This window comes from Micromys minutus (genome assembly GCF_963924665.1).
Source record: "Micromys minutus genome assembly, chromosome: 6".
NCBI lineage: Eukaryota > Metazoa > Chordata > Mammalia > Rodentia > Muridae > Micromys > Micromys minutus.
In genome coordinates, this window is record NC_137975.1 from 33,104,962 (window position 1) to 33,122,767 (window position 17,806).

The following is a 17,806-nucleotide window of genomic DNA, read 5'->3' on the forward strand; positions in this document are numbered from 1 at the left end:
AGAAAACTAAACAAGGAAAAACTGATGGTATGTGACATTTCTGAGTAATGTAATTCAACCAGTAATTCAACCAGGATGCTAGGATGTCCCTAAGCAATTGTTGTCATTACAGGTAGAATTACTAAATGAAAATGGAGGATGCGGAGTAAAATTTGAATTTCAAATCAACAAGCAATATTTAGTGTACATATTCCCAAGTGTTTTCTACATATTCCTCAAGTTGATAATTATTCATCTGAAATTCAAATTTAATTGTCTGTCCTGCATTTAATTTGAAAATCATAGTTACAAGAGTTCCCTGACAGTTAAAAATAGACTGGTACTAGTACTTGCCTTTATTTAATCATTGCTTGGAAGTGAGTAAGTGGAGGTCTGATGTAAACACTATAATTGAAGAGACAGCAGATGGGGCTGTCAGTCAACCATGTATGTAATAGATGATCTTGAGGAAGATGTGGACAACAAACCTGCTAGACAATGCATGAAAGAGATTATGGCACCTATAAGCGCTCTCTAAAATCTATAGACACCTGGTTTTCTAATGCTTCAACCTTGGCTGACAGAGGACAGATGATCAGATGGCTAGCTTCTGATGGGTGAAATGTAAAAGAAGCAAATTATGTTAAAATCTGTGTAGTCAGCATTTATTATGACACAGACTGTGAACATATTTCTACTGCCAGAGGTAGGACAAATGAAGAGTAGAATGACATTTCCATGGACTTTCACACACTAAGTAAAATGATGCAATGATAAGACATGAAGTACAGTTTAGTAATTCCATGCATAAGCAGTAGCATGAATAATAAAAACATGAATAAGACACGAGGAAGAACGCAGCCAATAAGCCTTTGACATCTCACTTTATTCAGAATGTGAATTTGAGAACTCTCATTAATAAGTTGTCTACAAAACCTGTAAAACCCAACAGACTCCAAATACTAATATATTACAAAGGTAAAACATATTTCTTATCAATGTTAAACAATGCATATATATATATATATATATATATATATATATATATATATATATATATATATATATATATATATATATGTTGGATCAAGACAAATATTGTGATTACTTTTTAATTTTATGTGTTTTAAGTAATACCATATGAAAATACATTTTTGTTTAGAAAATAACTGCCATGCCTTCTCCAGATTCTCTCAGAACGCCATATATGCATCTCCCCAAATGTATATCAACCTTTTTTAATAACCCACAGTTCTATTTAGTAAGCCCTGTATGCCCATAACTGGGTACTATTCCCAGGAACAGAAGCAACCTATCACAACCTATATCGCTGAAGAAAACTAACAGCTTCTCAACTAGTTGTAGAGCCAGGTAAGCCTTTCCATAACTATGTTGAATGTTGACAGGCTTAATATTGTACAGGTTTTTTTGGTAGCAAATTAGGTTTGCTATGTGTTGAAGGTTTACTAGACATGAGTCTTAATTGAAAATGCAGACTGGTAAGGAGAAAAAATGTTGTTCTCATGCAAAAGAATTAGCAAACAAACTGAAAATATATTCAGGGTCCATGTTAGATTGAGATTGTCACATGTGTCCTTTCCCATCTGTTAGTCAAATTGTGTGATCAAACTCAAACAATAGGAATGAAAGACCAATTTGGCAGTCCCTAAAATGTCACAGAGTAATGAGAACAGGTAAATGTCCATATTCCAGCAAAAAATAAAAATAAAATAAAATAAAATAAAAACACCCAGCTAATTTGGATTTAATGGACTAAGTTATATTCCCATATTCAATATATTAAGAAGTGGTGAAGAGGACACAAAACCTGTCCATAGATGGCTGAGCTCTCAGAACAGCCTCACAAAGCTATCTCCCACATGAGCCCATGGTGAGCCTGCCACAAACCTGCAACAGGCTATCCAGGAAGGAAACTTCAGGAACTCTCAGAGTACAAATAGCATGTTGCACTCAGGATAGCATCCTTTACAGCCCAGAGAGAGGGCCAGGTGACCATCATCAGAACTTAGGACCTGCTCACAGACAGCTAAGCACCCAGAACAGCCTCACAAACACTCTTCCACTTGAGCCCATGAAGACAGAACTGAGCCACTGCCATTAGAACTCACTGCCTGCCCTCAAAGAGCCAAACACCCAGAAGCAAACTCCTTTCTGAGTCCACGGGACCTCAGACACACAGGAGAGACAAGAACCAGTCAGAGACAACAATAAATCCTATAGTAACAGATGACAAGATGGCAAGAAGAAAGCACAAGAACCTAAGCAATGGAAACAAAGACAAGATGGCAACATTATAAGCCAGCTTTCCTACCACAGCAAGAAGTAAATTTCCCAACACACCAGAAAATCAAGATTTAGACATAAAACCATACTTCATGATGGTGATAGAGATCATCGAGAAGCACATGAATAATTTCCTTAAACAATTACAGGAGAACCAGGAGAAGACTTGTAAACAAATAGGTGCCCTTGAAGAGGAAACACAAAAATCACTCAGAAAAACTTTATGAAAATACAGCAAAACAGGTAAAGAAATTGAAAATGGAAATAGAAACAATAAATAAATCACAAAAGATACAACACTGGAGAGAGAAAACTTAAGAAAGAAGTCAGGAGTCTTAAATACAAGCATCACCAAAAGACTAAAAAAAAAAAAAAAAATGGAAGAGAGAACCTCAGGGGCAGAAGAGAGTAAAGAAAACATTGACACAAAAGTTATCAAAAAAGATAAGAAAGGACACGTTTAATTTTCACAAAGGAAATCTATCAAGATGAACTCCAATCCTGAACATCTATGCTACAAATACAAGTGCACTCACATTCATAAAAGAAACCCTACTAAAGCTCAAAGCATATATTACACCACACACAATAATATTTGGAGACTTCAACACCTCACTATAATCAATGGACATATCATGGAAGCAGAAACTGAACAGATACACAAAAAAACTAGCAGATGTTATGAACCAATTGGGTTTAACAGACATCCACAGAACATTTTTGTCTTAAAACAAAAGAATATACCTTCCTCTCAGTAGCTCATGATAACTTCTCCAAACTTGACCTTATAGTCAGTCACAATACATGTCTCATCAGATATAAGAAGTTTGAAATACTTCTTTACATTCTATCAGATCACGATGGACTAAAACTGTTCTCTAACAACAAAAACAACAAAAGGCAACATACACATGGAAGCTGAACAATGCTCTACTCAATAATAACATAGTCAAGAAAGAAATAAAGAAAGAAATTATGGATTTTTAAAAATTTAATGAAAATTGGAGTACAGCATACCCAAACTTATGGGATGCAAGGAAAGCAGTACTAAGAAGAAAACTCATAGCACTGAATACCCCTAAAAGTAACTGGAGGTAGCATAAACTAGCAACTTGACAGTACAGCCGAAAGCTCTAGAACAAAAAGAAGCAGATAGACCCAAGAAGAGTAGATGCCAGGAAATAAAGTCCGAGCAGAAATTAACCAAATAGAGACGAAAAGAACCATACAAAAAATCACCAATACCAGGAGCTGGTTCTTTGAGAAATCAACAAGATTGATAAACCCTTAGCCAGACTAACTAGAGGGCACAGAGAGACTATCCAAATTAATGAAATCAGAAAAGAAAGGGGAGACATAACAACAAAAACTGAAAAAAATCAAGAAATTGTCATATCCTACAACAAAAGCCAATAAACAACTGAACTAGAAAATCTAGAGAAATTGACAAATTTCAATACAGATACCAAGTATCAAGGTTAAATGAGGATCAGATAAACCATCTATACAGTCCATTAACACCTAACCAGAAAAAAAAAGAAAGAAAGAAAGTTAGAAAGAAAGATAGAAAGAAAGAAAGAAAGAAAGAAAGAAAGAAAGAAAGAAAGAAGGAAGGAAGGAAGGAAAGAAAAGAAGAAGCAGTTGTCAAAACCTCCCAAGCAAAAGAAGTCCAGGATCAGATGGGTTCAGTGCAGAATTCTATCAGACTTTCATAGGAGACCTAATGTCTAAATTATTCCACAAAATGGAAACAGAATGAACACTACCAACCTAGTTATTTGAAGCCACAATTACACTTATACATAAATCACACACAGATACTACAAAGAGAACTTCAGACTAATTTTGTTCATGAACATTGATGCAAAAATACTCAATAAAATTCTTGCAAATCTAATCCAAAAACACATCAAAACAATCATTCACCATGATCTAGTAGGCTTCATCCCAGGGATACAGTGATGGTTCATTTTACAGAAACCCATCAATTTAATTCACTATATAAACCAACTCAAAGGAAAAAAATTAAAAAGAACAGGATCATCTCACTAGAAGCTGAAAAAGCATTTAACAAAATTCAACACCCCTTCAAGTTAATAGTCTTGGGAAGATCAGAAATCCAAGGCCCATGCTTAAACATAGTAAAAAGCAATATACAGCACACTGGTATCAAACATCAAACTAAATGGTGAGAAACTTGAAGCAATCCTACTATAATAAGTAACTAGACATGGAGCTCATTCTCATGCTACCTATTCAATATAGTACTGGCAGTCCTGGACAGAGGAACTAGACAACAAAAAGAATTCAAAAGGTTATAAGTTAGAAAGGAAGAAGTCAAAATGTCAATATTTGATGAAGTATGATCATCTACTCAAGTGACCCCATAAAATCCACCCCAATTGAAGGATGAATACGCTGAGAAATAAATTAAGAAAAAGATACTCTTTACAATAGTCACAAATAATATGGAATACCTTGATGTGACCCTAACAAAGCATTGGAAGATCTGTATGACAAGAACTTCAAAATTCTGAAGAAGTAATTGAAGAATATCTCAGAAGTTTGAAAGAATTCCCATGATCCTGGATTGGAAGAATATATATTGTAAAAATGGCCTTCTTGCCAAAAGCAATTTACAGATTCAGTGCAATCTCCATCAAAATTCCACCTCAATTCTTCATAGAGTTGGAAAGAGCAATTTGCAAATTCATCTGGAAAAAAAATGTCCTAGAAGGGCAAAATCTATTCTCAACAACAAGAAAACTTCTTTGGGAATAACTACTCTTAACCTTAAGCTATATTACAAAGCAGTTGTAATAAAAAAAACACATGGTATTGGTACAGCGATAGGCAGATATATCAATAATACAGAATGAAAGACCCAAAAATGAACCCATACAGCTATTGTCACTTGATCTTTGAAAAAGGATCATTCAACACAAAAAGGACAGCCTTTTAAACAAATGGTGTTGTTTCAACTGGCAGTCAGCATGCAGACTTGTACAAAGCTCAAGTTCATGTGGATCAAAGATCTCCACACAAAACCAGGTTTGCTAAAACTATTAGAAGAAAAAATGAGGAAGAGCTTAGAACACATAGGCACAGGGGAAATTTTTCTGAACAGAACATCAGTGGCCTATATGCTAAGATCAATAATGGACAAATGGGACCTCATGAAATTTCAAAGTTTCTGTAAGGTTGAGGACACTGTCAATAAAACAAAATGACAACCAACAATTTGGGAAAGGATCTTTACTAATCCTCTATCTGATACAGGGCTAGTATCCAATATGTACAAGAACTCAAGAAATTAGACTCCAGAGAATAAAACAATCCTATTAAAAATGGGGTACAAAGCTAAACAACAACAACAACAAAACTCAACTGAGAAATACTGAATGGGCTAGAATTACCTAAAAAATGTTCAACATTCTTTGCCATCAGGGAAATGTGAATCAAAACAACCCTGAGATTCCATGTCACACCAGTCAGAGTGGCTAATATCAAAAATTCAGATGACATTAGATGTTGGTGGGGATGTGGAGAAACAAGAACACCTTACCACTGTTGGTGGGGGTGTAAGCAGTCACAGCCACTCTGGAAATCAACCTGGCAATTCATCAGAAAATTGGATATAGTACTTCCTGAAGACCATGTTACTCCTTTGCATATACCCCAAAGACTCCAACATATAACAAGCACATATTCTCCACCATGTTCATAGCAGCCTTATTTATAATAGCCATAGCTGGAAAGAACCCAGATGCCCTTCTGTAGAGAAATGGATACAGAATGTGTGGTACATTTACACACTGTGGTACTAATCAGCTTTTAGAAACAATGACTTCATGAAGTTCATAGGCAAATGGATGGAACTAGAGAATATCATCCTTAGTGAGGTAACCCAGTCACAAAGAACTCACATGGTATCCACTCAATGATAAGCAGATACTAGCCTCAGAAAACTCTGAATACCCAAAAAATGTATAGACATCATGAAGCTCAAAAATATAAAAGGCCAAAATGGAGATACCTCAGTCCTTCTTAGAAGAGAGAACAAATGCAAGGACAAATAGAGGAACAGGGATTGAAGAAAAGACCATTCAGAGTCTGCCTTACCTGTGGATCCACTACATATGCATCCTCTAAATCCAAGCACTATTGCTTATGCCAAGAAATACTGGCAGGAACCAGATAGAGATGCCTCCTTAGGGGATCTGCCTAATTCATACAGATACAGCTGAGGATGCTTGAAGCTAACGAACAGATTGAACAAAAGGACCCCAATGAAGGTGCCAAAAAAAGTACTGAAGGAGCTGAAAGTATTGCAACCTTATGGGAAGAACAACATCATCAACCAAACACACCCTCCACAATTCCCATGGTCTAAAACACCAACCATCGTTGGGGAAATGTTGTGCAACCTATGTCTCTAGTTTTATATGTTGCTGAAGATATCAGTATCTCACATCAACAGGAGAAGAGGCCTCTTTGGACCAGGCAAAACACGTTTTCCCAAAGTAGGGAAATGCCAAGGCACAGAATGGAGAGGATGATTATGAGGGAGAGCACCTTAGTGAAGACAAGTAGAGGGGGAGGGGGCATGGGGGTGAGTGGGATAAGAAAATAACATTTCAAATGTAAATACAGAGACTATCTCATAAAAGGTAAAAAGAAAACAAGTGACAAAGTATAAAGAAAAAAAAAAAAACAGATTGGTTACAGTCCTAATCATAAGCTTACCATCTGAGAACCTTATTTTTGGGGAAACAGAATTTATTATAGGTGGAAAAAATAAAGAGTGAATCAACACTCTTTTTTTTTTTCAAAGAGCAAATCCTGACATAGCAGATCAGACATAGCAGCTTACATACTGAATGAAAACAAAATTTCTTTATGAATGTATCAAGATGACATGTCCATAGCACAAGAATGACAGTCTAACAGTTTCTAGAATGGTAGATGTGACAGAAACATATTCTCTTTTTAGGGTTTAGGAGACATTAAACCTGTCACTGAATGTGTCTGTCTGCTTCTTTCCAATTTTGCAAACAAACTTTAATTTCCAAGCTGCTTTGTTACTTTATAACAGCAGATCTAGTAAACTGCTATAATAGTAATAATGTGATTAATTTCTATTTATCTTGAAAAACCTTACCTTTCAATATCAAACAACTATATGTCATCTCCAAAATAGGTCAATTTATTTTTCTGCAATTTAAAGGAAAGATTAGGTCATCTCATTCTTCTGGATACACCACCCCGTCCATGGTCAATACATCAGCATGCCTGCTTTATACTTGGCTCAGATACAGAGTTGTTATATTTATACAAGATGGTCAAGTCTGTTCCCAAAGGCTCTGTTTTCACCTGACTGTTAGATTCTCTTATGATAGTGTTACAAACCCAGTTAAAAAAAAAAAAAGTCCAGTTTCTCTTAAATGTTATCTTCAGGAACAAAGGAGAATTTAATTTCTGCATAGCTTTAAGAAAATACTCAGAAGCCAAAAGTAAAATAAGAATAATTATACTGAGAATTGTACTTGCTTGAAGAAACATGCACTAGTTTTACAAATGAACAAACTTGAGCTTAGAAGAATGTAAATGAGTTACTTAAGGTCAAACAACTAATTAGTATCAGGGCTGAGAGCTGATCCAGATTCTTCCATCCCCCTTTTTAATTCCACTAAACTCTACTGACTTACCTTAGAGACTGCAGAGATATTTTTAGACTCTCTGCTTTCCTTTCCATTTTTAACCACATGTAGGAAAAAGTTTGGAAGCACTTCCCACATGAAGCAGAGTAGCCTATGATCAAGTCATTCTATCGTTTGCTGCATGAGAGATTTAACACATGTTCTTACATAATGCCATACATGATGCTGGGGAACACTATTACTTCAAAGGGTACAATCTTGCAAAACCCACATGTCAACCAAGTGCAGAATGCATAAACAAAATGTGGCATACAGTGTAATTAATTATAATTTAGCAATTAATAAGAATAGTATATTGAGACATTCTACAAAGTGTATATACAATCCTTAGATATAATTGATGCCAGCTATTGTCTGTGAACTAAATCATTTTTGCCAAAAAAGGGAAGGGAAAAAACTCTTGGAAGTTGAAAAGCTTATAAGCCTCAAGAAGTTTATTAAGCTTACAAAATGATATATAGTGTCTCTTATGGAACTGCCTGCAATGTGAGTAGAGACTACTAATCATTTAGGACTTATGAGTCCTCACCCATGCTGGGGTGAACTTTCAGTGATACAGCTATCTTTTAATAACACAAGTCCCTCTAAACAATTCCAATAATCTAACTTCTTTACCTATCAAATTTGGATAGAATCATTTCATTAGTATTTTGAAAGATTTTTGTTCACATTTTTTCCCAGGAAAAATTATAAAATGGCATACATACAATTCAACTCAGGTCACTCCTGATCACTAATACATAACTTCATTTATACAAAATGTCAAGAATAAACAACATACACAGAGGACAGAATAAATGAAGAAAATATTTTATGAATAAAAGAAATGTACTCATGTAAGAAATTTAAATGTGAACAAGGTTTCTCTTGGTTGGATGTATAATAATCTAATTTAGGATGATATTTTCCCAACATTGTGACTATAATGAAAAGTCCAGAGTTGTGTAATTCAAACAAACTACATGTATGGAATAAGCATTTATAAAATGTACATTAACATATGTCACCATTTATTTGCTCTGAAAAAGTAATTGATAAAATATAACTTGAAATAGGAGGCTTTCCTTTTGCTTATAGTCTCAGAAGAAACCGTAGTTATCAGTTTGCTCAAGGACAGCCAGTCTGTAGTGAGACATCGCATCATAATGGCAGAAATGTGTGACTAAAGTGGCTTCTGATATTACAGTTGCTAGAAATCAGAAATAAAAGAGACATAAAAGAGCCAAGTAGAAGACACACCTTCAGAGAGATAACCCAGTCTTCTCCAGTTAGGCCCCACCTCCTGATATCTCTACAGCAGAAATTCCAGAAGGATAAGCAGCTTTGGAGTTGGTAGAATTATTAGCTAAATTAAACAATTAATAAGTATGTATATTAAAATATACTTTTACTAAAACACAAATATTTGTTCATTCTAAAACATCAAAGGCATGGAAGAATTGGAGAATTTTTATTAATTTACATTTCACTTTGATTTTACAACTTGGACAAAAGCTTAAAGTATATGCTGCAGAAAGTGTATCATTTGGTTTAAATAAAGATGTGATTTACTGCAAATACAAACGGAGAGTTGATTAGGTTATGTAAAAGAAATCCCAATGAGCTTCTTCCAGGTAAACTAATACTGTCTATCACTCGAACAATACGTTCAGAATCTGAATTTATTCCTTGCCCCCTGCACTGCACCTCAGCTCTAACATTCATGCTCATGACTTAGCCCCAGAGGTGGATGCTCAGCAGACATCACCTGTGAGCTAAGGTTTAATACATAGTATTTGAACACCAGATAAAATAATTACCTTTAGGACCTGGAGGATTTAAAATGAAAATTCTCTCTATCCCTTCTTCAAAACACTGTTTCAATCTCCTGAAGAAAGTAAATAATCTTATACAGTGTAGCTGTCATGTGGGCATATCCATTTCTCCATTTGCAGAGATAAAGATTTAGAGTCTCATATGTTTATAGTTAGCAGAATCTCAAAAGACAGAACTCAAAGTATAAATGTTTAGCAAATAAACACCACAAAATTAAAACATTTTTGATAACTTAACTGCTTAAGTAAACCCTCACAATTTTTACTCTTCTTTATGTGTCTCTATTAAAAAACACAGATAAAAATTAGGCCACTTAAAAAATATTCAATGATTTTGTAAGAAATCTTCATGAAGGAAGAACATAAAATATGCAGAAGGTAGTTAGCCCATTTGAATTAGAAGGCATGCTAAAATCAATAAAGTAAGTAAGGAATCTTCTTCACAGAAAGTGCTTCAGATTATTGAGAAGATAAATTTACATTTTGTCTGTTTAATTTTGATGCATATTTAGAGAGTATAGACTATATTTATGTTGGTAAAATTCTTGTTCTTCTTGGTTGCATATCTTATATATACTGTGTTTCTTTCTCTAGCTAAATTATTAGATCTACCTAATTGTGGAAGAATCATTTAGATTGTTCATTATTCAGATTATAATTTCTTTCTCTTTGTATGTCTCTTTCTATGTTTCTGTCTTTGTCTCTCCCTCCCCCTCTCCTTCTCCTTTTTCCTTTTCCTTCTTATGTCTCTCCCTCCCTCCTTCCCTCCCTCCATCCTTCCCTCCATCTCTTCCTCCTTCTCTTTCTCCATCTCTTCATCCTTTTCTTCCTCCCTCCCTCCCTTTCTCCCTCTTTCTCTCTCTGCCTCTCGCTACACACACACACACACACACACACACACACACACACACACACACACACACACACAGAGAGAGAGAGAGAGATAAAAAGACATGTGTGTGTTTGTGCGCATTTTTTCTCTTTCCTTCCTCTCTCCATTCTAACCAAGTAGTTCTACCATAAATTTATTTTCAAACAATAACAGCAAAAAAGTTAATAATTGTATAGTTTAGGTAAGAAAATATATATGCAACATTACAAAGCAGTATAATAGCAGAGAATAAGTGGTATATACTGAAATGTACCTATGTGTCTATTGGAAAGATATATTAAATGGAGGCCTCTGGATTTCAGGGGTTATTCCCTCTGCCTCTTGTAGACATAGTATTTAATTCTAATACTATTGTTAATTATGTTATATATTATGCATATATGTAAACTTCTCTGAGATCTCACTCCTGTGTGTACCCAGAACAAGTATTAAGCTTGTATATGTATATCTATATCTGTATGTGTTATAGAAGTGTGAAACCACAGTGGTATTTCAACTCCCAATACTCATGCCTAGAAAATCAAAACAAGCAACAAATTCTGCATCTATATAGATTGTGAGGCTTAGGCACCTCCCTTTTCCTAAGTGCCTTGACATATTTCATTTGAGTAGGAAACAATAATGCTATCTAATACAAAAACAGCTGCCCTCAGAGTATAGAATATTATTATTCTATAATCCCCACTATTAAAGTTCCAAAGTGAATGGATGGGATATAATTTTCCAGTTGTTTGGATTTGCATAACCTTTAAAAATATGGTAGCACAGATGTAACTAACAAAACAAATAAGGCAGGACTTAATTTAGGATTCCCATCTACAGAAGAAATAAAATTATATAATTTTCATTCAAGTCATTTCACATACAGAGTGCCTGAAAATTACTAAGATCATCAAATCTCTCCACAGTGAACCAAAAACACTCACCCTTCAACTGCCTAAACTATTTTATTTACCCAAATACTGCTTGACCATGAATAAATTGGGTCATGATGAGTGTTTTAGAATTACATCATAGAAATTTTCGTAAGCATTTGTAATCTTTACACAGAATCTCATGCAGGTCTCATGGTTTCTCCTTGAATAAATTATGTATGAACTTGCTACCTTCTCCTGAAATTAATCGTATGCTCTTTATATGACTTAAATAACAACCTATTCTCATAGCTACATTGTGGCAGATTATGTCTATTATAGTTTCATATTGATATTTCAAAAATCTATAATAAATGAGTGATGAAAACTATTGACATAGATTTCCTCAGATTTCTGGTAGCCAAAGGTCATTTTTTTCTGCATTAAAACATTAACAAGGCTGCTTTTGACTAGAGGTTCAAGGATGAACTCTACTTTATCTTCTACAGGCCTCTCAGACCCTTGGTCTTATAACCTGTTTCCTCTGTTTTCAAACTGCTGGTCAGAGACCTTTAGAAATTTTCCTCTCTGCTCTTCTAAAATAATTATACAGACTTCTATTTGGAAGGCTCTGGTCCAGTCGATCCTAAAAGCATTTCTTTCAATACATTGAAATCATCTTACTCTCTTTCCACTGTAGTCTTTAATTTGACCACATCACCAAAGGCCTTTTCCATATATCCCCAGCAAAGAAGACAATAATAAACAGGGACCCCCAGCCCACCACATTCAATGACTCCCCAACTATGTATGCATCAATTAATTTGCAAATTAATTAACTTGACCTCTTCAAGTTATGTTTATCTTCTTACTTTTTTCAAACTTTACTTAAGCAAATATGAAAGTAAATGTCAATGTATTTTTAAGATATGGATAATTATAAAATGTTGAAATATAATTTAAAATTCGAAATTAACTTTGTGGAGTTAATGTATGTGTATGACTATGTATGTATATGTGTCTCTGTGTTTATCTCTGTGTGTGTATGTCTATGTGTGCCTGTGACATATGACCAGTGTGGAAGTCATAGGGAAAAATACAGGAATCTGTCCTTTGTTACCAGGCAGTTTCTAGGGATTTTATTGAAGCTGTCAGTCTTAAGAGAAAGTACCTTTTTAAAAATCATTTTTATTGGATATTCTATGTATTTATATTTCATATGTTATTCCATTTATACCACTCTTCTACCCCCTCTCCTCACTCCCCTTGCTTCCATTAAGACGATCCCACTCCCTACCACCTACTCCCACGTCATTGCCTTGGCATTCCCTACACTGGGGAAAAAAGCCTTCACTGGACCAAAGTCCTCTCCTCTCATTGAGACCAGACAATGCCATTTCTGCTTCATATGCAGCTGGAACCTTAGGTCTCTCAATGTGTGTTTTGGTCCCTGGGAACTCTAGAGGAGTGGGATTGGTTGGTTAATATTGTTGTCTGTTCCATGGAGTTGCAAACAATTTCAGCTCCTTCAGTCCTTTCTCTAGCTTCTCCATTGCTGTCTGATTGTTAGTTGCAAGAATCTCTATCTGTATCAGTATGGCTCTGGGAGAGTCTGAGGATGCATAAATATCAGGCTCCTGTCAGTAAGCACTACTTGGCATCAGCAATAGTGACTGGGTGAATCAGTCTCTGGATAATCTTTCTTTAGGCCCAGCTCAATTCTTTTTCACTGTATTTTTCATGAGTATGTTAATCACCCTACTAAGAAGGACTGAAGCAACCACATTTTGCATTTTGGTCTTCTTTTTTTAAAGGGGGGCTTCAATTTGAAGAGAGGCCTTTAGTCCAGTGAAGGCTTCTTTTTCAAGTTTAGGGGATCTCCAAAGTGATGAGTTTGGAGTGTGTGGTTGGGAGAGGAAACACCTCCATAGAAGCAAAGGGAGGGGAATTGAAGTTGGGGGAAGAGGATAACATTTGAAATGTAAATACAAACAATATCCAAGAACAAAAGAAAAAATTATATAGATTTTATATAATAAAAGCTTTTCTAAATTCTTAGTTTAGAAAGTTCAGATTTTATAGTGAATATACTCAGATATTTTCAAATATATAGTAAATCTGTGAGCAATTTTAGATCTTAATATCTTCTCCAAGTATACTGGAATGTGCACTATTGTATGTTTTAGTTGATCAGAAATAGTGTTTTTCTAGCTGGTCTCATTTTCACATCCAGGAATGCACTGACACATTATTTTACAAAAAAGGGGAGAGGGTGGGGTAAAGGGCAAAGGAAGTCATTTTTCATTGCCTTTTATCCTACATAACTTAGAGAAAATAAAATTTTATATCTTGTAGTTTTCTATAAATATGTTTAAATAATCATTGGAGAAATTCTTTTTATATCATTTTGGAAGTATCAGAACTGTTGTTTGGTCAAAGGACCTATTCTTCCCAAACAACTGTTCACATTATTTAGAAGCATCTCACCTCTTTTGTCTTGTCTATATTCTTTTGTCTGTGAGTGATTTCAAATCTAGCAGCAGGATTTATATTGCCATTTTCAAAACAAAGACAAGTCATGTCAATGAATTCTAAGTGGGACTTTTATTCTAGTTTTTTTTTCAAGACACTTAGTGCTTTTCTTTTATGTGTTAGAGCATTTTAGCCTGTGTTCTTAGCCATTAAAATTTCATAATTGTATACTGGATTATGTCTTATTTGGTTGTGTTACTTTCATTTTTGATTTTTTTCTTTTGAATTGATTCACTGCTATTTTGGTTTAAGAGCAAAGAAATGTATAATGCAGAGAGGCTTGAGATTTTATTACCAGTGGTTCTAGGGTGGTTCCATTATCCAAATCATCTAAATGCTGTGACACTGTTATTTGTTACTCATGAACTGCTTAATAATGGCATTTTTGGTAGTGCTTTCTGCTGTGAATAGTACACTACATATTTTTCTATGAGCCATTTTAGTGAAAGAAAACATGAATAGCCTTAATAATGGTATATTGAACTATGATGAAAACACTATAGAACATCAGGAAAAGATGTCAGCATCATTTTCCATTTTTTTTCATGACAACAGCAGGAAGAAATGGCTTGCCAAAGAATAATTGAATGATGTATAAGGAAGGAAAAACTTATAACTTTATGTGCAGTCTTAAGGACATCAACCACAGGAAGCAGGGCTCACACCTGTGCAGAAGACAATTCTGAACTAATTTGCTAGGGCAACCAAGCCAAAGGGTACAAAAAAGGTAGAATGAACAGCAGGCAATGTTCTTCCTGCTCTAAAGGCTGAAAATATTACATCAAAATGTTGGCAGTGGCTTCTGATGTTAATGAGGGAAGAATTCTGTTCAAGGTCTCTCTTATTTGGTAACCTACTTCCACCCCTGTTTCATATTTTCTCCATTAAGCATGTAATATTTGAAAATAATGCCTCCAAGAAAGTTGATTTCTAAAGGTATCTTCTCATAGTAGCAAAGTGTCAGAAGACTAACTGTATCTAAAGAAACAAAAGCTATGTAAGTCATATCATCTAATTTTCCCCAACATCTACGCACAATGAGAAAGACTAACTAACTCTATGGAGGTGGTCCTTCCACATCCACATACCACAAGCAATCAGAAAAATGGTGTACAAATTACTTTTAATACCATGTGACAAAATAAGACATTAAAACAGCACCAGAAATGTTTAGTTTGACTCAGGGTTCAACAGTAGAAGCCATGGTGATATGATGGTAGGAGCAAGAGGCAGTTTTCAGTACAGAAGAGAAGGAAAGAAGAGGCAGAGAGGGGGCACTTGGGGGCTCAACCAACTGTATAATTTTTATTCTACCTGAAACAACAGCCCACGAAATGGCATTTTTATACCCTCTGTTGGTTTTCTTATTATAGCCACCTTTCTGGAAATGACCCTTCAGACACACCCAGATATGTGGTCCTTGAAGCAGATTTCTAGCTCCCCAAAACAACTCTTAAATCAGTGTTTTTGAGATGAGAATACAGTTTTAATAATGAGAAATAGTGGCATTGGTTTTTGTACCATAATTAATACCATGTTCTGAAATATTTTTCTAAATTTTAAGGGTGTGTCATGTAAGAATCACAGTAATAGTGAACTGCAACTCATCCTGAAAGTCCACCTCTTCTTAATACTGAAAAAATAATGTCAGTGACATGGCATAGAGTCAGCTTTACTCTTCACCAGTTGGTAACGATTTTAGATTGAAAAACTTCTGTTAGAAAATGATACTTATTCCTTGTAATGCATATATAAAAATAAAATATTTTATTGGAAATTCTCTGCATTTGCATTTCAGTTGTTATCCCTTTTCCTCAATCAATCCCCCCTCCCTCTCATTACCTCCATGAAGGTGATCGCTCTCCCAACCACCTTCTCCCACCTCAGCACCTTGACATTCCCCTAAACTGGGAAAATGAGCCTTAACTGGACCAGAGGCCTCTCCTGCCATTGATGACAGAAAATGTTATCCTCTGCTACATGTGTACCTCAGAGCACAGGTCTTTCCATGCAAACACATTAAATGAAAATCTTTAAATGAATCTAGTAGCTCATTTGGTCAAACAACAATTTGTTAATTTGGTCTTCACAATAGGAAGAGGCTGAGAATAGAGCCAACAGTGCCAGCAGCAAACCTTTGGAGAGCTAGAGTAAGAAAATCTAGACAGCATGTGCTTTGGGTTGTCTAAAGCTTTGTTAGATATGGTATGGTCAACTGATTCTATAAGAGGTGGGGAAAAAAAGCAACTGCTTTTAACTGATAGCTTGCCTCTAATCCAGACACACAAAACATCTAAAAGTAGGTTTCAGTTTAAGTCTTAATGCACGCTGATGTTTGGTATAAGGAAGTTAAAATGTTAAAGTCTCAAGCTAATGGCCCCTACTTCATTTGCTTTAAATGAACCAACTGTAACACAGAGAGTAAATAGGATATTTGCATGAAACAATAATTCATTTTTGAGTAGGACAAATTTCAAGAGACCTTGTTCTTTATGCAGAGTTAGTGAGTTTTATTTACTTATTTCTTTCTTTATTTTTTTATCACTGCTTATTTTCTAAAACCAGTACCTACTTCATTTTAGAAAATGGTCTTCATTAGTCAGGTCCTTCTGATAATAGGTCCAATGAACATTTTAAATATTTCATAGTAATGTATCAGTGTTTCCATCATTTTTTGAGCTACATCAAGAACATTATATCTTACAAGATGGATAAGTAAATGTTAACATTGCAAAAACTGAGTAATTACTAATACTGTGATGGTAAATAAAAATGGTAGCATAGGATGAAAAAAGATGTTTATTTTTTATAACTAAATATATGTTTATAGGTTTAAAATTATAAGACACTACCCATTTATTGTAAAACAATTCTTCATCCATTTGCCTAGGAATTTTGTAATGTCATTTTTTCTAATAGCTAAGTAGTACGCAATTTGTAAATGTACCACACTTTCTGTATCCACTCCTTTGTTGAAGGAAATCTGGGTTCTTTCCAGCTTCTGGCTATGATAAATAAGGCTGCTATAAACATGATGGAGCATGTGTGCTTGATATATGTTGGAACATTTTGGGGGTATATGTTCAGGAGTGGAATAGCTGGGTCTTCAGGTAAAACTATGTTCAATTTTCTGAGGAACCAACAGACTAATTAGCAGAGTGGTTGTATCAGCTTACAACACCGCCAACACTGGAGGACTGTTCCTCTTATTCCAAATCCTTGCCATCATCTACTGTCATCTGAGTTTTTATTTTAGCCATTCTTACTGATGTGAGGTAGAATTTCAGGGTTGTTTATATTTGCATTTCCCCAATGACTGGGGTTGTTGAGCAATTTTTAGGGAACTAGATAATATCATCCTGAGTGAGGTAATCCAGTCACAAAAGAACACACATGATATGTAGACACTGATAATTTTATAATTGCCGCAGAAACCTCTGAATACCTAAGAAACAACTCATCGAACTTATAAAACTCAAAACGTAAGAAGCCCAAAATTTGGAAGCCTCAGTTCTTCATAGAAAAGGAAAATAAAAAGAAAAATATTATCTATCCATCATATATAATTGTATAACCAATTTTTGAGCTGTAGTATTTTATAAAATAAGTATCTTGAATAAAATATTTTAATCAAACAAATTTAAATCTAGCTTTCCTAAATTATTACATTTCAATGGTACTTTCATTTTTATGAAGAGATTGGCTTCTCCT